At 39.0% G+C, this 20680-nt stretch overlaps 1 protein-coding gene across 1 annotated transcript in view; it reads left to right on the forward strand.

Annotated features, from left to right (window-relative positions):
- Window positions 1-20680, forward strand: part of RTN4 (reticulon 4) — an 85244-nt gene that overhangs the window by 37794 nt on the left and 26770 nt on the right.

Genomic DNA, 20680 nt, shown 5'->3' on the forward strand with positions numbered 1-20680 from the left:
AATATTTAAAGAGGTGTCAAGTAGGTTATTGGAAGAAAAGCATTAATATATGCATTAGGACGGGTGCTTTTGTAAAGGTGGCTTGTATTTTTGTCTCATGGAAACTCCAGCTGTGTGCTCATCGTGAATTTTATCTCTGTGTGCTTATTATGAATTAGAGTTCATAGTTTTGCAGAAATCTGGTTTTGGGGATGAAGGATCTGTCTCCTAGGAGAAGTTAAAAGTAAAAAAAGAGTGGCAGATGTGACAGAAAATATGAAGAATGGCTGCTCTGTAAAATTACAGAAATTTTGTCTCTAAAACCCTGCTGGCTTCTGGAGATGCTACTTGCATATATTTTCAGTTGTATTTCCAGTACTGTGTAGACTTGTTAGATTTAGGTTTTTTTGCGCAATATTTGATTCTTGTGGCAAATATTTTTGACATGTCAAACTTCAGAAAACACATAGGCAGTGTTTTACATACCATACTGCAAGCTGTGAGTTTATGCCTCCAGCTGGTATGGTGGTTTGCAAAATGGACTGTAACAGTCTGAATTGTAAGCATTTTAGGAATTGTGCAGTTCATAGTACATACCAGGACTGCAAAATGATTTCAGTTTCAGCTAATGTTACTCAGCAGCATTACTTTATGATATTTATGAACTTTTAAATACATTTTTGATAGTTAGTTCAATACTGTAAAAATTAAAGCCTATTAGCTTTGAGGCCTTCCATGAATTGGTTTATCCTAGTCACCTCATAGATTTGCAGTGCTGGAGTACTATTAAAATCTTTCAAATAAGGCATATGTTTGTCTTGCAACCTACATGGCTCTTTTATTTGAAATGGTTCTCACATGGCTTCCTGTGTTGAGTCACCTGTTTATCATTTTTGTAGCATTATGAATTCAATGAAGGTGGAATATAGCATCTTACTGATCAAGTACTATGAGTTGGACCTATGCATAAATGAAATATTTAGGTTGAATCAGTGCTTAGTCACTGTTCCCTGCCTCTGTTTGCCTCTGTCTCCTTCCTCTGCCCCTGCTTAAATTGCCAAATTAAAGACCAATCAATCAATCAATCAATCTTTCTCTTCTCTGCACCCCATGCCTAGAGCTTTAGCTTCAATTCTGGCTACTTTGATAATTACAAGATGTTTCTAGAATGAAATAGGAATCATAGTCCTCCAAATGTTGCTGAGCTGCAACTCCCAGTATTCTTCATTTGTGGTGCTGTCTAGGGTTGCTGGGACATGTAGTCCAACAACATCTGGATGGCTGCCTTATTCCTACGCATCCCCAAAAGAAACTGGGATGAAGTGTGGGGAAATTTTAAAGGGATATATGATCTGGAGGAAAGAGAATTGTGTTCTTAATTTTTTTAGTTTTGCTAGTTTGATAAAATGAGCTGCTATGCTGTCTTCCTTTCTCTGAATGAGCATTCCCAGTTTAGAATGGTTACTCGATCCTTTTCATTAATGGCAGCATAACTACAGATATTCCCTCCCAGCAGAGAACCACCAGCTGACCTTATGCATTCCTTTTTTTTGAGAGGAACAAAAGCATTCTTATTCTTATTTACTCATATTTATATCCTCCCTTTCTTCACTGGCAGTCTGTGTCATCACAATTGGCTTTCTATTCCCATTTAAGACCTCTTTAATATCAGTAGAATTGTTGTATCATTTGCCTCCAAACCATGAACTGAGGCTTCCCAAATCTTTGAACGGATGTCATATTCAGGAGGGAGCAAGCTTGTTTTCTGCTGCTCCAGAGAACAGGACCCAGAGCAATGGATGCAAGCTACAGGGAAAGAGATTCCACCTCAACATTAGGAGGAACCTCCTGACAGTAAGAGCTGTTCCACAGTGGAATGCACTCCTTCCTCGGATACTGGTGAAGTCTCCTTTCTTGGAGGTCTTTAAACAGAGGCTGGATGGCCATCTGTCGCGTATGCTTTGACTGAGATTTCTTGCATGGCAGGGGGTTGGACTGGATGGCCCTTGCGGTCTCTTCCAACTCTACGATTCTATGATTCTATGAACCACGCATGGAGACATCCTATATTGGGCTTGCACCAGCCAACTTTCACTTTTAATTGATTGGTATTTGTTGTTATTTTATTATGTTGTGATATAATTTGAAAGTTTTGTGGCGAGAAAAAATAGTTCTTGAATTCTTTACCCATTAATCTGAAATTCTCAGCTGAGCCTTTAGGTGAGCTGAATTGTATTTCCTTTCTTACTGTGGGAGAGGTATTAAATTGCTTTGATTGATGGTCTCTTCCAGTTCTGCACTAACCTATGCACCCTCAGGTACGGATGTTATTTATTTATTTATTTATTTATTTATTTATTTATTTTGCCTAAAAATTAAAAATGAACTATAGGTTGAGCATCCCTTATCTGGAAATCCAAAATACTGCAAAATCCAAAATTGTTCATATGGGCAGCTGAGATAGTGACACCTTTGCTTTGTGATGATTCAGTGTTCACAAACTTTATTTCGGGCAAAGATTTATTAAAAATACTGTGTATAAAATGATTTTTAGGGTATATGTATAAGATGTACAGAAAACATAAATGAAGGGCATATTTAAACATGGGTCCCATCTCCAAGATATATTATTATGTCTACGCAAATATTACAAAATCCAAAAAAATAAATAAATCTGAAATCCAAAGCACTTCTGGTCCCAAGCATTTTGGATAAGGGATACTTAACCTGTATCATCTTTGTTTGGTACCCTATAGACCATTTTTAGTTGACCTATAACGTTGTTTGTAAGCCTGCTTTAATTCTGCAGTATCTTTTATGGAAAGATGTGGCTTAGCTACTCGGCACGATTAGAAACGAGTCCTGCCAAGAGCTTACCTTTATTTTAAAAGTCAAAGGCATGCACTTCTACTGCCGTAATGCAGTCCAGTCTCTTGAGAAGATATGAAAGTGAAGTAGAGCACTGGTGCCACCTGGTGTTTATAAACTGAAATATATGTCCCTTTAAAATGCACTTGAAAAATATAAAACTAAGTAGTGCTATCAGTTCGGTAATCATTGCTTCACTACTTCTTCCAGAGACACTTAGCTCCAGTGACTTTTTGAGGTTGTAATATATCCCTCTCAGTATTTTTCAGGCAATATGCCATACTTTGGCCACATCATGAGAAGGCATGACTCCTTAGAAACGACAATAATGAGGGGAAAGGTGGAGGGTAGTAGAAAGAGAGGAAGACCGCATGCCAAATGGCTGGATTAAATCAGTCTTGAGTCTGCAGGACCTAAACAGAGCAGTGGGTGATGGGGGGCTTGGCTCTGTCTTATCTACAGGGTCGCCATGAGTCAGGGTCAACTCAAAGGCAGTTAACCAATAAATAAATGAATGAATGCAAGTTACACTGTAACTTCTAACATTAAGGGGTGTTTGGCATATTATACATTTTATTTGCTAAAAGATGGACTTGGATCATTTTTATTCAATTTAACCTAGATATAACATACTTACACCTGCTTGGATTTAAGGCTTCATAATATCAGCAACTGAAAACATACTAACACAGGAGAATATCAGAACAATTTGAGATGCTGTTTCTTTTGCAGATGCATCTGGATCCATTTATTGTTTCCAGAAAATAAATGCAAGAAACATTAAATGTGAATCAGTTGGCACTCTTCACTTCTGTAAATCCAGTGGTCAGACTAAAACAGCAATGTAACTCCCAAAAATGCCATCAAGGAAAAAATAGCATGTAAAAGGGTTTAGTAAATGTATTTAAACACTATTTGACTGATACGATTTTTAAAGCTCAAGAATGGATGAATGGATGCTTCATTACTTCCCTTACAATTTTAAGTTTTTTTTACTTTAAGTACTGGCAATACCTTTGAGATTTTGATCCTAGACTTGCTCATCTCGTGTTTTGACAAATAAGAACCATTGAAGACTCTTCGAGTACAAGCGATTTTACCTCTTTGTTCATCTAAAGACACTACCCAGTTGCTGTTCTGTCTTTATTGCACCCTTGGTTCACTGTTATTTTCTCTCTCTCGCCTTCTCTTTGGACTGCTGATATAATGCAACTTAACCATATATCATGTCTTTGTGTGTGCAAGGAGAGTACAGCACAAGCAACTAATTTCAAATATTTCATAATGGGCTTTTTTTGTGGGGGAGGGTGTAACTCACCATGGCCACTCTGACCATAAACTGATCTGTGCTTCTTGGCTTAATTGAAAAGCCCACTTCACAGGATCATTTTAAGCCTCTCCAAGACCAGTCAGTCCCTTTGTCAACATCCCATTGCCTCTGACCAATCAATCCATTGCTGTGTGAAGTCGAACGCTTTTATGGCTGGCATCCATAGTTTTTTTGTGGGTTTTCAGGCTATGTGGCCATGTTCTGGAAGAGTTTATTCCTGATGTTTTACCAGCATCTGTGGCTTGCATCTTCAGAGAATGAAGATTCTCTGAAGATGCCAGCCACAGATGCTGGCGAAATGTCAGGAATAAACTCTTCTAGAACATGGCCACATAGCCCGAACCCCCCTCCCCCCAAAAAAAATCCATTGCTGGTTTCAGCTCTACCCACCAACCATGATGTGGTCATAGTAGGATTAAGTCTGAGGAAATGTGGCCCTCAACTACAGAAGGGTGTCCAGCCTGGGTGTTAAGTTAGCTAGGATGGGTGGGTGCATTCAACTGATGGAACTGCTTTTGTCATTGGAATTTGGAGGAGGAAATTGGCCTATAGTCCCTCATCCTCAACAGAATGGGATTTTAGGCAGTGTGAATGGCTACAGGAGGAAAGAGAAGGACACAATTTTCCAATGTGGTAGCAGACATCCGCTAGTAGGATATTGAATTTAAGCCATGGAAGGTTCTCTTTAATATGTTGCAAGCATTTTCATTCAATAAATATTTCACTGGGCATAGGAGTTTATAGGAAACATGCTAAGCTATATACTTAATTATAGGCCTGAAACCAAACAATCACACAGGTAGGACCACAAATTGGGCTTTAAATTTGTTTCCCTCCCACAAGAGGCTGCCCCCATGCTACTTCTCAAAGGGCTGTTATAAAACCAATATGTGATATGGCTTTCTGTTCAGAAAGAATGAGAGAGATTTAGTCAAAATCTGCTGTACTGGCACAAGCTCATTTGTGTGAGGTTAAGCAGCTCTTTGGATCCTAGCCATAATGAGCAAGCTGTAGACTTTGTTCAACAAACTAGGCATCTAGCAACAGCTATTATTTCTCCCATGCTTCACCCTGAAATTTATACTTACTGAAGCATATGTGAATTGTTGTTAGCTCCCCTCAAGTTGATCTCAACTCATGGTGACCTTGTGTATGCAACTTCTCCAAGCCCCCCTATCCTCCACTACTCTGGTTTGGTCTTGTAGATTCAGGCTCATGATCTCCCTGATGGAGTCTATCCACCTAGTGTGCAGTCTTCCTCTCTTTTTGCTGACTTCTACCTTTCCTAGCATTATTATTTTTTCCAGTGATTCATGCCTTCATGTAGCCAAAGTACAACATCCTCAATTTAATCATTTTGGCTTCTAGAGAGAGTCCACGGTATTCTCAGCACTTTTCTCAAGCACCACATCTCAAATGCATTGATTTTCTTTTCATCCACTTTCTTCACTGTCCAGCTCTGACATGATGATGGGGAATACAGTGGATTGGGCAATTCTAATTTTAGTGCTCAGTTGTGTACTGTATCTTTTCTCTTTACGATCTTGTCTAGTTCTTTCATCACTTCCCTTCCTATTCCTAGTCTTCTGATTTCTTGACTGCATCAATGTTTGATCCAAAGTACAGGAAATCAGTGAGTTAGTTTTGGCTAATAAAAGATGCCACTTCACAAATTCTGCAAGAACCCATTATGATACCCCAGTGACAAACCATTTGTGTGGGTTTTGTAGACTCTTGAGAATCTGTACAGTCAGTGTTGTGGAATATTTATCAGTGGACTGAGGGTTGATTTTGTTCCAGAAGGTTCACATGGTTCTGAAAGTAGATCTCAAAATGTGGTCTGACTTAGTCATTTTGCAGATTAATTTTGAAACCTGTACTGTTTGCCTAAGTTCTTGTTTCTGAGAGGGGCAGGATGCTGGAAAAATGGGCTTTGAATTTGATTTCTGCAGTATATCTAAATTCAGTGCACCTTCATTCAACCCATTAAATTACTGAATTCTGAAAATGAACACATGGCAAGCACTGTTTCATTTCACGTGTGTGTATTGTTAGTTTTGAACAGATGGAAATACACAGGCGTGTGTGGTGTCGCTAGAACTATACACTGTAAGCACATGTTTCACATGTGCATATTGTTAGTTTTGAATAAAAAGTTTGCTGAAATACGTTGAACTGATCTTTCCCCCTCAGTATTCTGTAGTTAATCATCATAAAAAACAATATATTACTACATTAATACGAATATCCATGATACTACGTTAGTACAAGCAAACACATATATATCCTATTATCATAAATCTTACTCTATCTTAATTATATGTAAATATTTCTTACCTACTGAATGCTTCTATTCCACTTTTGCTCAGTCTGTGTACCTTTCCCTGCTCATCTTATTCTTTCTCCCTTAAATTCTCATTTCCTTTTCCTTTCCATTATATTTGCTATTAACCTTTCTTCTTCTCCTACACTTTACTTCCCTTAATCCTTCACTTTCTTTCTCTTCTTCTTTCCTCTTTCTTCCATCCTTACTTCCTCTCACCTTCTCACTTCATCCTTTCTAACACATTCACCCCCCTTGACCTGACCTTTTTTGAGACATAAGATCTTTATCCTTTCTATGTCATTTCTGCCTCTAGTGCCGGATTTTCTGTTAAAGAAGCAATGCCCAAGTATATACCTGTATTCATTACACCTGTGACCAGTTACTATACCTGGGAGCCAAGACTTTGGTGGTGACCCTCTTCCTCCTGAGCTAGGCTGGCTCTTATATGGCAGACATGCAGTCCACCACTCAACTGCCAGACTTTATGCCCAGGATCACCTCCACACCATGATGAGGCAGCAAATTAGGACTTTGTGGAGAACTTTTCACCTAGCAGGGGAAAAAATGACAAGGATCAGTTCTGTAAACTCTATAAACTATACTTTTCTTGGCCTGTATAAATGCAGCATTGATGGCTTGTCACACTTCCAGACCTTTTCCCTGCAGTCAGGAGGCTAGACAGTTGTACTCTAGTCTTAAATCATTGCACTGCACTTTGGCACCTTTCAGGAGTGTTGGAGCAATGTCATGCACTGTGATGCAGCACTGGCATAGCTGTTGATGTACCTCAGCCTGGATGCCTTTTATGCTGAAGTGGAAATTTATGGAGTCATTTCATAGATGGAAGTATACAGGCCTGTATGGTGTCACTAGAACTATTCACCGCAAGCACATATTTAGTCTTGGCATGCCACTGCAAATCTCTCTTAAAGTGAGTTAAGCGTTGACAGGCAATTGCGACCTGTGTATTTAAGCAGCAGCATACGCAGAAGGTTGCTAGGAGTGCAGTTCTGTTCTGTCTAGCTTTACCCCCTCAATGAAGGTGGCTTGCCAGGTATATAGCAACTGAAATTCAGCCCTTTTCAAGTAACATATAGCAGTGGCTTTCAAATGGTGGGCAGGACCCCCAGGAATAGTGCAAGAGTTGCTCAAGGTGGAGCGTGAGACTTGGAGGCCCTGATCCCTCTTCCTCCTCTTCTTCCCAGACTTTTTTATGTGTAAAATTTACACATACTTTGAGTTAAATATAGAGTTTAGTTAATTAAAATAGTTATAATTTGAACAATGTTATTCCCTTATAAAATGTAAAAATAGGAATATACATGAATGTGCAAATGAAGATAGGCACAAATATAAATAAACCAAATATTTTTATTCCTATGCTACATTGAGTGAAGAGTGTGCGGCCTCTGCATGTAGGTGTAAAGGGAGGTCCCAAGGGTAAAAAGTTTGAGTACTATTGGCATATAGCATCAGGATGTTTCATAGCACAGGTTGAGTATCCTTTATCCGGAATTCTAAAATCTTGAAATATTCCAAAATCCAAACCATTTTTTGTGGCTGGCTGAGATAGATACCTTTGCTTTTTGATGGCTCCGTGTATGCAAACTTTGTTTCATGCACAAAATTATTTTAAAAATTACGTATCAATTACCTTCAGGCTGTGTGTATGAGATGTATATGAAACATAAATAAAGTTCATGTTTAAACATGAAAATGTTTAGACATTTCATTAGGTATATGGAAATATTTCAAAATCTGAAAAAAATCCAAAACATATCTGGTCCCAAGCATTTCAAGTAAGGGAGACTCAACCTGTATAAAAAAGACTTTGGAGACACTGACAACCAAGCATCAGTAAAAGACCTGCCAAGGACAAGAGCTGGTCTAATGCACTGTTAAAGAATAACAATGGCGTTGAGAAGTCACTGGTTCATATCTCAGCCATGAATTCACTTGGCAGCCTGGATGATTAATTGCTACACTACCCCATCTACAACATAGGGTGCTTCACCATAATAACAAGAATTACTAACAGTAATCCACGAAAGCCAGCGTGTCGTACTGATGTGTTCAACTAGGACACTGGGAGACCAGGATTCAAACTGCCATTCAAGCCAATGGGGCGTGAATATTGGTGGATTTCCGCTTTTGTGGGGTGGGGTGGGGTCCGTAATGGATCCCCTGTGAAAATGGAGGGGGCAAGTGTACACACACACACACACACACACGAGTTAAAGTACAGTGCTTACATTGACTCAGTCAACTCAGTTTTTTGGGGGTCGATTATTTTAACCTAAATTTCGAGACTTATCCATGAGTATATACAGTAATAAGAGTTTGTTCTTAGGCTGTACAGTATAGCAACCTCTTTGCCCTGGTTTTAAAAAAGCGTTTGCATGAGCATCCATAACCTTGCTAGGCTGCTTATAGTAGGGAAAAGGTGACACTGTGTGTGTGTGTTTTTTTTTTTGTTTGTTTGTTTGTTTGTTTGTTGCATTGTTGCTCTCTCCCCCTCCCAAATTGTTTTTTGGTACCAGTAGCGAGCAGCAAGCGGTTGCCACGGTAAGCAGATTGAACGGAGGAATCGGTAGCCTGGTTACAGATTGCACTGCGTCAGTCTGCTCCACACCCAGAAGACAGTCAGGTGACTTAAGTCCTGCAGCAGTTGTGCAGCAAGCGAGAGACTGCAGACCTCTAACTGGGGGAAGCCTGATGTTTCCTCTTCTGCCCACTTTATTCCTCCAACTGCAGTCTTTCCATTGGTATGCATAATTGATAATCCCAGCTGGAGGGGCAGATCCATTGTGAAGAGAGATGGACAGTCAGCTGAGCAATTGGAAGGATAAGGGTATTTGCAGTTTTACTTTTTAAAAAATAGTTTGAGGATATTATTGTCCTTTTTAATTTACAGAAAGAGCAATGCATGTTGTAGAGGAGGAAGGGTCTTTTCCCCCCTTTTCTTTTAAGAGCATGAGATATAATGGGAAATATATGAAGGGGGGAATCCCTTTAGAAGATCAGCTTGAAGAATATCTAAATATGGGGGAGAGTGGAGGGTGGGAAAGGAAAGCTTGCTTGATGCTGCAAATGTTTTAGTGGATTAAGCCCTGCCATCTGACGGCACAGAACAGCTTGTCTTTGGTATGCCCTGTTTGTACAAATGTCAGAGCCAACCTCGATTTAGCTGATGGACTGGCTTTGGAAGAGGGTTGCTTGTTTGTGTGTGTGTTTTAAATGCTGCTGGTAGTTAGTGTAATGTAATGTGTCAGACTAATGGACTTTAGCTTCTGGAATGCAGTGCAGTATCCCAGTCCTGTTTGCAAAATGTAGATAAAAGTCTAGAGATACAGTACAATTTCTTCCACCGCCTCTCCCTTTCCTTCACTCCACCAGGCTATTTTTAGAGGGTCATCTTAATGCTTATTATCTGGGGTCTCCTTGATTTACAAACCTGCCTGTCTAGCTTGAATAGCATTCAGCACTGCCAAATGAAAGGAGGCCAAGGAGAAATAAGTAGCTCAAAAATTAAATTGCCAACCGTTATCTCTTTAGTGCTTGCCCTTTTAAATCTCTGCATTGTGCAAGTGTAAGCATTTTAAACTCATGCCTTACATCTTTTAAGCTTCAGCTTGTACCAGTGGAACAAAAACGGTTGCTTTTTTCAGGTTTTAATCAGTCCATCCCAAACAGTACTTTCTCAATGAGGTGGGATGTGTGGTGGTATTAAGGAAACTCAGCCAGGCGGATAACACAAGAGTCCTAAGTTCGCAGCCATGCGTTTCCAAAACATGTGAAGCTTACGTAGCTACGTTGTTTGGAAATGTGCTTCGCTCATATTTTTGCCTCCATTGCTGCTTGTTTCCGGTTCAGAAATATGGATGCATGAGAAGCTGCCTCACGGAGTCAAATGGTTGGTTTGTCTTTATTGTCTGCTATATCTGGCAGTGGCTCTTTGTCTTAGATGTGCCAAACTTGTGATGATCTCAAAAATGTTTGAGAAGTATGAATGGTGAAAGATATGTCCCTATATTGGTGAAGTGTGAAATTCAGTCATGTTAAGTGATGGTTATTTACGTGTGCCATTAAACCTACCAGACTAATTAGGTTAAAGATCTCAAAAAGAATGAAGCACTACCCAAAAGACTTCTCCAGATGGGGGATTTCTTTGGCATATAGCTTTGGTGCATATGACACCCACAAACCACATGGAGATTGTGCTGATCCTTGCTAGTCCAAACAGCAGCTGCAGGATTAGTACATTCAACAGGGTGACCTAGCCTAGTAAAGGGGTCTCTCTCTCTCTCTCTGTGGGTCTTCATGTTCACTTCCTGCAATTCTAGTTTAATGATAAATCTTACAAGCTGCCATTTTGCACATGGGTGCCATTTTGTGCAAAAAGGAAACAAGACCTTAGAAATTACATTGGAGGATTGAATATGGAAGGTTTCAGCATCCCATCTTTAAGAATTGTAGCTCAGCTGTGCTAGGACAAGAGGGGGGCAAAGTCTGCAAAATGGATTAGTGAGGGCCCTAATGCAGATACAGAAACAAAAGCTGCAATCCTTATCCACATACTTCCTCATAAGAAAGCCTTGTGGGGATTAATGGGATTTACTTAATAGCTGTATGTGCAAGATGGCAGAGTGGGAATCAGTCTTTTAAGAGTTTATGGTTTCCCTCCCTCTCCAAGAAAGAAGGAAAAGTGGTCAGGAATACTAAGAGTTGCACTTCCTAGTCTATAAGTGGCATAGATCAGAAATGTATTTGTGTGTGTGTGTGTGTATGTATCGATATCCTTGTGAGCCTAAAACTGCTGTATGGGCAAGGAAGTGGGAATGTTGATTTCTCTGCCAGCATTGGAGCCCTGGGGATGAGACATTAAAAGGTGTTCCAGAAGCACGTTGATGTGGGCCAGAGATGCCACATTTCTAAACTAGTGTACATTTTTACAAGGATCTGACAGTGTGACAAACTCTCCAGCTGTGTTTTGTTTGGCTTCATGTTTGGCTTTTGCTGGTGGACAGGGGACATCTTCAGGACCTAGTAAGAGTGCTGGGCAAAGAGGAGACTCCTGTTCTTGTCTTCGCAGGAAATGTTCCATCCATCCATGGGTGTTTTTATGTTGTGTACATGGAAAAGGTTTTCCATTCATGGGGGAGTATTCACAACCTATGTATCCATATTCTCTAGGAACTAAAATAGAAATGATTTAATTTGTTTTTTTGTTTGTTTTTTGCCATCAAGTCAACGTTGCCTTATAGTGACCCACTCTGTTATTAACAGAGCAGCTCTGGTCTTGCAAATTCAGGGCCATTGCTTCCTTGATTTAATCAGTCTCCCCATTGATCTCCCCCTTTTCCAGTTGACTGCTACTTTACTGAGCTTTATCTTTTCCAATGAGTCACATTGTCTTCTGATATGTTTAAACTACAACAGCCTGAATTTGATTGTCTTGGCTTCTGTTGGGGGTTAGGTAAATGTAGTTAATATCTACACTTCATTTTACACACACACACACACACACAATTAGATAGGAAAGTTACACGCATCCTGAGTTGCATACAGTAGGCCAATACTCACAGTGTCTTGATGAAAATCCCTCTGAAGCCGCTATTTGCATTGGGAGGAAATGTAGTGGTGTGTTAAGGGAATGTGTGGCCTTCCAGATGTGCTGGACTGCAGCTCCCATTGTCTCTATCCAGCACAGATGTTGAAGGCTACTGGGAGGATGATAGAGCAACATCTGGGGTTTTCCATTTCTGCCATAATGCTGCTCTCTGTTTCTGCCAACATTTTAATGCATAGCTGTTTTAATTTCTAAAATTTATTGTTTTTTAATTTTTTAATATTTATACACTTTAATGCTTTTGTATTTTTAAAATTTGTATTGTTTTAAATTTGCTGTTTACTGTTCACTGCCTTGAGTCCCTATATTGGGAGAAAGGAGGGATATAAGTAAGTGAAATTAATAATAATAATGATCATCATCATCATCATCTGCCAAGCCCATTGGGGTTTCTCCATGGTGTATGCACTTTGCCTGGATAATCGCCCGGGTCTTCAGTATTTCTAGGTTTTGAAGTAAATTTAGTCCTAGATATTGGAGCTGAGAAGTGCCTTTCTCTGAAGCCCTGGAGAGCTCCTTCCTGCCATAATATAACAAATGGCTTCAGAGGTATGGACTGTGCACTTTATTCCCTTGCAAATGATGAAATAGAAAGATGGTTGATGACAGTTCTTCCCTACCCCACCTTTTGAATTCCCAAAGATCATTGCAGTAGTGATAATATTTGGCTGTCATTTTTTAATTTTATTATTATTATTATTTGCTTTCACCCTTATACAAAACAACAGGCATTTGAATAATAGTTCCTCTGGTATTTGGAATATTTATTGTAAATAGTTTTCATATTATTTTGAGTTTTTATTATTATTATTATGTTTTGTTTGGAGCTTGGAAATTCTTATTCCTTACAGTCCCTAGTGTGCAATTACAGAGTCCTTCTGTTATTGATGAACATATTTGGAAGATGGGGCAAAAGTAAGCCTTGTAGTTTGTTAGAATGTGTATGCCCATTTTTAGCTGAACTAAGAAGCAGTATCAGGTTAAGTCCTTGGCTTTTGCAGAAAGTCTTCTTCATTCAAAGACTGTTTAACATTCTTCATTATATACAGTACACAGTGGATGCTGGGAGAACTGTCTTCTTTTTGTTTCAGAGAGAGTGCAGTACCTTTTCCTGGAATTCACCTTTGATTTCCTGCATGGCAGGAGGTTGGACTGGATGGCCCTTGTGGTCTCTTCCAACTCTATGATTCTATGGTTCTGAGACCATATAAACTGGAAGTTGTGTACAATCTAAAAGTGAATTGCATGATAAATAAATCCCATCCTTATCCTTTTCATGTCCCATCCTTCCCACACGATCGCACAGATCCTGTCAGTAACCTGTCAATAAAGCATCAGTAACCCATCATTAAAGCATCATTGGCTAGTATTTTGCATTAATGGAATAATGTGAATGGAAGTTCACATTATTGCAATGCCTCTTTAATGACAGGTTAATGGCGAGATCAGTGCTATGATTTGAAAGCCTTTCATGCTATTGTGTCATGGACGGGTTAAAGACAGGATAAGGACTTTGTCATACTAGGTTGTTGCTTTGTTGATGGAGATAACCCTGAATCCAGCCATTTGCTCTGGAGAGTCATTCTTTCTGTACAGATTTTGTGTGGTATCCAGGTAATGTGAGAAGTGATAAGTGATATCAGAAGCTTGACCAAATTCAGTCAAGATTTAAATAATTTAGTTTTTATCTGAGTTTAGTTTTGGTTTGATTTTGAGCCCTAGAACTTGGTGTAAATTAGCATGTGGGATGTGATATGTAATTGATGTTCTGAGAATTTTTACATTTAGCCCTTTCTATCCCTTATGGATGTACAAAAATATTGTCAAACGTATTGATGCTTGTGAAACCCTCAAAACTAGAATAGGAACAAACCCCAGGAGGTCTGGATGGGGAAATACTTGGTGCTTGCAGAAATCCTTATTGGTCTCAAGTGGCTGGTGTTGACCACCTACTTGCTCCAAATCTGTATAATGTCAGGCTGAACACATTTTGTGCCCACGCAGCTGTGCTGGATGCAAAATTGAGGAGCTGGGTAGCTTTGTTGACAACTAACAAAGCTTTTAATCTTAATCGTTTTACAGATTGATTTGGGCAATATGCAGGCTATGGTCACGCTGCGAGTGAGGAGCTGTTTTGGCCCCATAGGGAGCATTCAAGAGCTGCACCCACCTGATTTTTTTTTTTTTTTTGGCTGCCAAATGCCTATTAGAGGATGTGGCAAGGGCAATCCCTGCATGTTTGGGGCTTCTGTGGTCCAGGAGTGGCATTTTTTCTAATGAGAAGTGAATCAAAAGTAAAGAAATTTCTAAAAAAAATCCTCCAAATTGTAAGAGGCCCTTTAGAAGCCTGAGGGCCACAAAAATAATATGGGTTGTCCATATATGTTCTACAGGCCACACTTTCCTCACTCTTGCTGTAGGCCATCTTGGATAAAATCCCAGAACAATTTTAAATGTGATGGTCCTTAGTGCATGGGACTGTGACAGTTGCACAGAAAGGTGGGATGGCTAACATTTTAAAACAAAAAGCATATGTGAGAGAGGAAGAATCCCTGCCTCCTACTCTCTTACCACCAGTTGCTTATCTGTCAGGTGCTTTTTTCTGTCTTGATCGCTTCTGGTTCTGGAACCAATGCTAGAGACAAGCTTGCTTGTAGAGAAGGATGGTAGCAGAGTAATGTGGGTGAAAGGGACTTCTGCCTTTCTTGCTCACACATCCCTGATTTGATTTTTAAAGTCCCCTTATATGTGAGTGGGACTTTTGTGCTTTGTGCTTATATGATTCTGCTGCTGTCATATCTGTTTAGTTCCCCAAAGGTGAAATTGTCCTTTGTTTTACACAGTTTGCAGAACTTTGGTTTTGTTGTGGTTATCGTTCTTGTTGTTCCTTCAAGTCATTTCAATCTTATGGCAGCCCTAAAGTATCCCTATAACTGGGTTTTCTTGGCAATATATATTTAGAGAGAGTTTGCCATTGCCTTCCTCTGAAGCTAAGAGAGTGTAACCTGCCCAAAGTCACCAAATGGGTTTCTATGGCCAAGTGGTGATTTGAACACTGGTTCCCAAAGTCTAGCCCAACACCCAAGCCACTACACCATGCTGTCTCTTGGTTGTGATGTGGAAATACATTTCAAGTTATTACTTTAATTGTACTTAGATATATAGCTAGAAGTTGTTAACATTCTGTATATTTTCCAAAAAAGAGAAAAATTGCTACATAATCCTTCAACTTGCACAGAGGTAGGGGAGGGGAGAGAGACCCAATATACCTCCAAAAATAAAAGAAAATAAATATAGTAAATAAAATATTGAGACAGGATGAAAAAAGGCATTGGAAATTAATACTGTATAAAGTAACATCTGCGAGAATCCTACTTGCACTGAACTGGAAAAATAAAACAATTCCATCCATAGATAGCTGGTTATTTAAACTGCTAGAAACAATGGAACTTGGTAAATTAACCAGCTATCTAAATGAGAAGGACATAAAAGAGGTAGAAAACCAATGGGCTCCGATTGTAACATTTTGTGGAGATAATTGGAAGTAATTATAAAGAGAAAGATATAGAGGGTAAGGAAGGATAATCTCATCTTCTAAACTAGAGAAATAAATTACTGTTTGTGTTACAAGTATAAAATTACGGAAATCAGAAGACGAGGATAAGTGAATCACATCTTAGGAAATCAGAGAAATAGGAAGTCAATGATCATACAGTGGAGCTGTGTTATACGCTGGGGTTTGGTTCCAAGATCCCCCGTGGATAACAAAATCTGTGGATGCTCAAGTCCCATTAAATATAATGACATAGCAAAATGATGTCCCTTATTTAAAAAATGGAAAATCAAGATTTGGTATTTGAAATTTATACTTTTTTATAAATTTATACTTTTTCAAACCGTGGATGCTTGAATCCATGTATAAAAAACTGTATAAGAAGGGCCAACTGTAATTGTGTTCATGTGGAGCTTTGGAATGTACTATTAGGGTTTGTTATTAGTCATTAGTTGAATTTTTTTTTACATTATTTGTTCTTTTAAAACCAATAAAAATAATTTAAAAGAAAAGAAAAGTGTTCCAACTTTGGGCATATTACAAAGCTACAGATGCTTGTTTAAAAGCTTCAGGACGTACAGTGTTTCCAGAGAGATTCCCATTCTAATGCAATTGTGGACCTAGTCCAAAAATCAATACTGTAATTGTAGCTTTAATTGCAAATTATAATTAAACAAGGACAGCATCAGATAGACAGTTATCATATCCTGTCCCATATCAAATAGGTGCACTTTATAATGTGGTCCCTTCTTCTAAACAAAATGGTGCCTTGGCTGCTTTTTCTCCCTTCCTCCTTTGAGTTCTAAATGCAGAGCAATAACTATAGAGCTGCAAACATATGTTCTGCATTCCAAGGAATTACAGTGGAAATAGCTGTTGGGTGATGGCTTAAAATATTCTGTGGTAGCTAGGGAGTTTCTTAATTGTGTATTGGTGAAGCCAGGCAGTGAGCAGTTGCATGTGTGTGTGTGTGTATATATATGGTGACCTTTGAGTGCCCTAGCAGGAAGTGGAATGGTTTGCATGTCAGCTGTGCAAGATCTTTGTGCATGCAGGCAACACCCTCAAGATGGATACCAGAAGTGGTGAGTGAGTGTGCATGTGTATATGCGCGTGTGTGTGATGCTTACAATTGTATATCATGAATTCTTCAGCTTTGAAGGTTTTGTTTTGTTCTGTTTTTCCCCTCCTTGCAGCCACACTTCGTGGCTTCCCCATTCAGGATAGATGTAAAATCCTCATTTTGGCGCAGCAGCTGCAGTTGCTGATATTAAAAAAAAAAAAAAATAACAACATGATCTTAATAGGAGGATTTCAGAGCTGCTGAGGCTTACCGAGACACTTGCATTTAAAGGCAAGGAAAAACTGTAATTGGATGAGCTGTGTATGTCAGGCACGATGCTGGCAATGCTATTTTTAGATATACCAAGCGACGGGTCGCTGCTTACCAAATGTAGTCAGCAGTATTCGCTTCAGAGTAGGCCTAGGTTATTTTGTTCTTTTAAAGAATTTGCTGTTCCTTCACAATTTAGACGCAGAATACATTTGCCTCTGGGTAGATGCTATTTAGGATATGTTTTACCCCTCTCAGAGGAGACATTTGTCTCGGATGAAGTACAGGGCTTTCTCCTTCAAGATATCTATTGTATATTCTATGAATCGGTTGCTGTGCACTGCAAAATAAATGTGTTGTAACTGTAGGTCTTGAGTAAAATGAGAAAAATAAAAGAGAAAACAAACCATGTTTAATTATATGTAAACCCAAGTTTACTTAGTTTATATAAACAACACATATAATAAACAGTTATTATATGTATAATGTGCTGGATTTTTAAATTTGTTTTTAGTAGTTTATCTATTTTAATTTATTTTAATCTTTTGATAGTTTATCTATTTTAATTTATTTTAATCTTTTGAAAAGCAGGATGTAAATAAATACAACAACAGTGAACACACACTACATAAAATCAATATATTTTTTATATTTGGGGATATGTAACTTAGGCACAGTACAGACCGTACAAAAAGGATGCTCTCCCAGAGAACAGTTTTGCCCCGCAGGGAAGCCGCAGCTGCCAAACCGCACGGCTTCCCTGTGGAGCAAAAAGAACCTGCGAAAAGCGGGTTCTTTTTGCGCCATGCTTGTGATGAAGCCCGAGTGCACCAATGGCACACTCATGACATCACAATGGTGGCGCAATGTGCGGATGCTATGCGTCTGTCATGAAACAATGGTGGTGCCCATATACACGGGGTGCCGCCATTATTACAGCACTGCGGCATAGTAGGGTTAGGGACTGTGCGGTTTCTGCGTGGTCCCTTCACCCTACAACACTGCCAGTATGGCGCAAAAGGCGCGTTTGTACCACGCCTTAGGTTTGCAAGGTTAGGAAGGGTTCATTGTAGAAAAACACAGGATCTCTTAGCATATCTAAACATACATGAAGCTGGGCCTGAAGACATAAATGGGCTCATCCATATGTTCTTCAATAACTTGTGAAGCAGGAATGTTTGTGAATCAGTCCTTCAAGGCTCCTTTTTTGTATTTCACGTCTTCCTTGTGCAAGGATACTAAATGTTCAGGTTCCTGTTCCATGCAATTATATAGGTGCATTTGTTTCTCACTTTCACCAAAATGCAAGTTGTAATGGAGCCATTTCTCAAGAAGGTCTGTTTTTGATACACATGAGCTGATATGTGTTTATGGTGCTCCTAGACAGTGTGGTGTAGTGGTTGGACCAGGACTTTGAAGAAGGCAAAGTCAAATTCCTCCAAGAAGTGTTGCCAGGAAAACCTCAATAGGGTCGTCTTAGGGTTACCATAAGTTGGAAATGACTTGAAGGCACATGGCAGCAACAGCAACAGCAGCAACAATAATGGCAACATGTTGTGTTGGCTGTTAATAGCGTGTTTTTGGATAATTTGGTTTTCTTTTCTTTTTTAAATTATTAATTGCTAGTTTCCTAGGGCAGTGTTTTAGATCAAAAGGATGGTGGCACTATAAATATTTTATATACAGTGCATAGCAAGTCATTATGCCAAAATCTTGTGATGTGTATTGAGCCTGTGTTTTGGATATAGAGAGCGAGCGTGGTGTGATTTGAGCATTGGATTAGGATTTTGAAAAAACAGGGTTTGAATCCCCACTTGCCTGTGGAAACCCATTGGCTGACTTTGGGCAAATCATACATTCTCAGCCTCAGAGGCAACCCCTTTTTGAACAAATCTTGCAAACAAACAAACAAACCCATCATAGATTTACCTTAGGGTGGCCATATGTCAGAAATAACTTGAAGACACCCAACAACAACAACAAAAACTTGGATACTAAGGATTTTAAAATCATTATTGCTGAATTGTTTGAATATGTGTCCCTCTTCTTTAACTGCAGTTAGATGTGATCTAGATAGTAGCGATACTTTCACATTTCATCAAGAAAACACGGTCAGAATACAATAGATATAGCTGTTCACATTATCACTAAATTTAATATATCTCATATATATTCCATATTTAGACTGTTTAATGCTCATGGGTTTTCTGAGTTTTGCTCAGTCCTATTCTCAGTGGAAAGCACTAGAGAGTTGGAAATGTATTAATAAATGGGGCTAACGTAACTTGCAAAATATATTTTGTTATGTTTGTGTTCTATGCTTCTTCACAAAACCCCAGAATTTTGTATGCACTCTGTGGCAACCTAGTTAGGAAGTATATTAAGTAGAAAAGGGACACAGTGAGTGTCATGGTTGATTGAATTGCTATGTCTCCTCGCAGACAGTGTTCACACCTCCCACAGAGCCTCTTAGCTTGATGTGTGGGTTTGGGCCAGATTTTCCTATTTGCAAATTCATACACCATGTTTTGTAGGAGGATCTGATGACTAACACAGCCTTTACTGATTGTATTAGAAGAGACATGTTGGAATGGTCTTTGTTGTGTTTTGGCCTTGAGAAAAACCTTTTGTGCTAGTAAGAAATAAGTGGGTTTTTTAATTTAAAAAAAGCAACAAAGCAATTGTGAAATATAGTTTTCTAAATACAGAAGTACCTGATCAAATTAATCAGGACAAAACAGGTGAAGCAGCAATTTCCAATTTATTAATTACAATCTTGCAAGAAGGGGTGTCTCAGGCAAGTAGGCACACCTGTCCCAAGTTTTAAACAATATTTATAAACCATTTTCTGCTGCAGTTTTCCTTATCTCAGTTTTCATTGGCTGATATACAAACTTTTAGAAACTCCCATGGTCTGTGTATTTTCCACACCTTCCTCATGCTATTTCATACAATGCATGTCTATTTAAATTAGCTATTACAGAGATTCATGGGTGTGTTACTAATATTCATAACCCTTATTAGGCATACTCAGAAGAGAAAATCCCTTGAACTCTAGTTTACCTTTTAGAAAAAGCAAAATCTTTTGCAATTAATGATAGCTTGAGCTTGTGAGTTCTCCCCCAAAGTCTCCCTCCTCATTATTTATCTCATTGGGCTTATCTAAAGTCTAAACTCTTAATTTTATTTTTATTAGCTTCACATATATACACCTACCTTTATTTCTGTGTTGAATCCAAATTATCACTTCTCTCAGCAATGGTGTTCCAAACACTGGTAATGCTTATTCTGATTGTTCAGGAACATAAGGACTCATGATTGTTGCTGCTACTCCTGCTGCCTTTCCCAAACCACAAGGAGAGGAAATATAAACTATAGTTTTTTGTGGGTTTTTTGGGCTATGTGGCCATGTTCTAGAAAAGTTTATTCCTGATGTTTCACCAGCATCTGTGGCTGGCATCTTCAGAGAAATATATACTGTTGAGAAGCACAAAAATGCACTCTTCTGCTATACACGTGGGGCAACCATTGCATGCTGGACAGGTGGCAACCTCCATCAGCATTGAAATCTATTATCACTGTGATATGTGAGGAAATACAAGCAAAACTTGATTATACTGACCTCTGCTTAAGGAACATTATCACTAGACGTTTGTAGTCAT

The sequence above is a fragment of the Sceloporus undulatus genome, chromosome 1 (assembly GCF_019175285.1).
Source record: "Sceloporus undulatus isolate JIND9_A2432 ecotype Alabama chromosome 1, SceUnd_v1.1, whole genome shotgun sequence".
Classification (NCBI taxonomy): Eukaryota; Metazoa; Chordata; class Lepidosauria; order Squamata; family Phrynosomatidae; genus Sceloporus; species Sceloporus undulatus.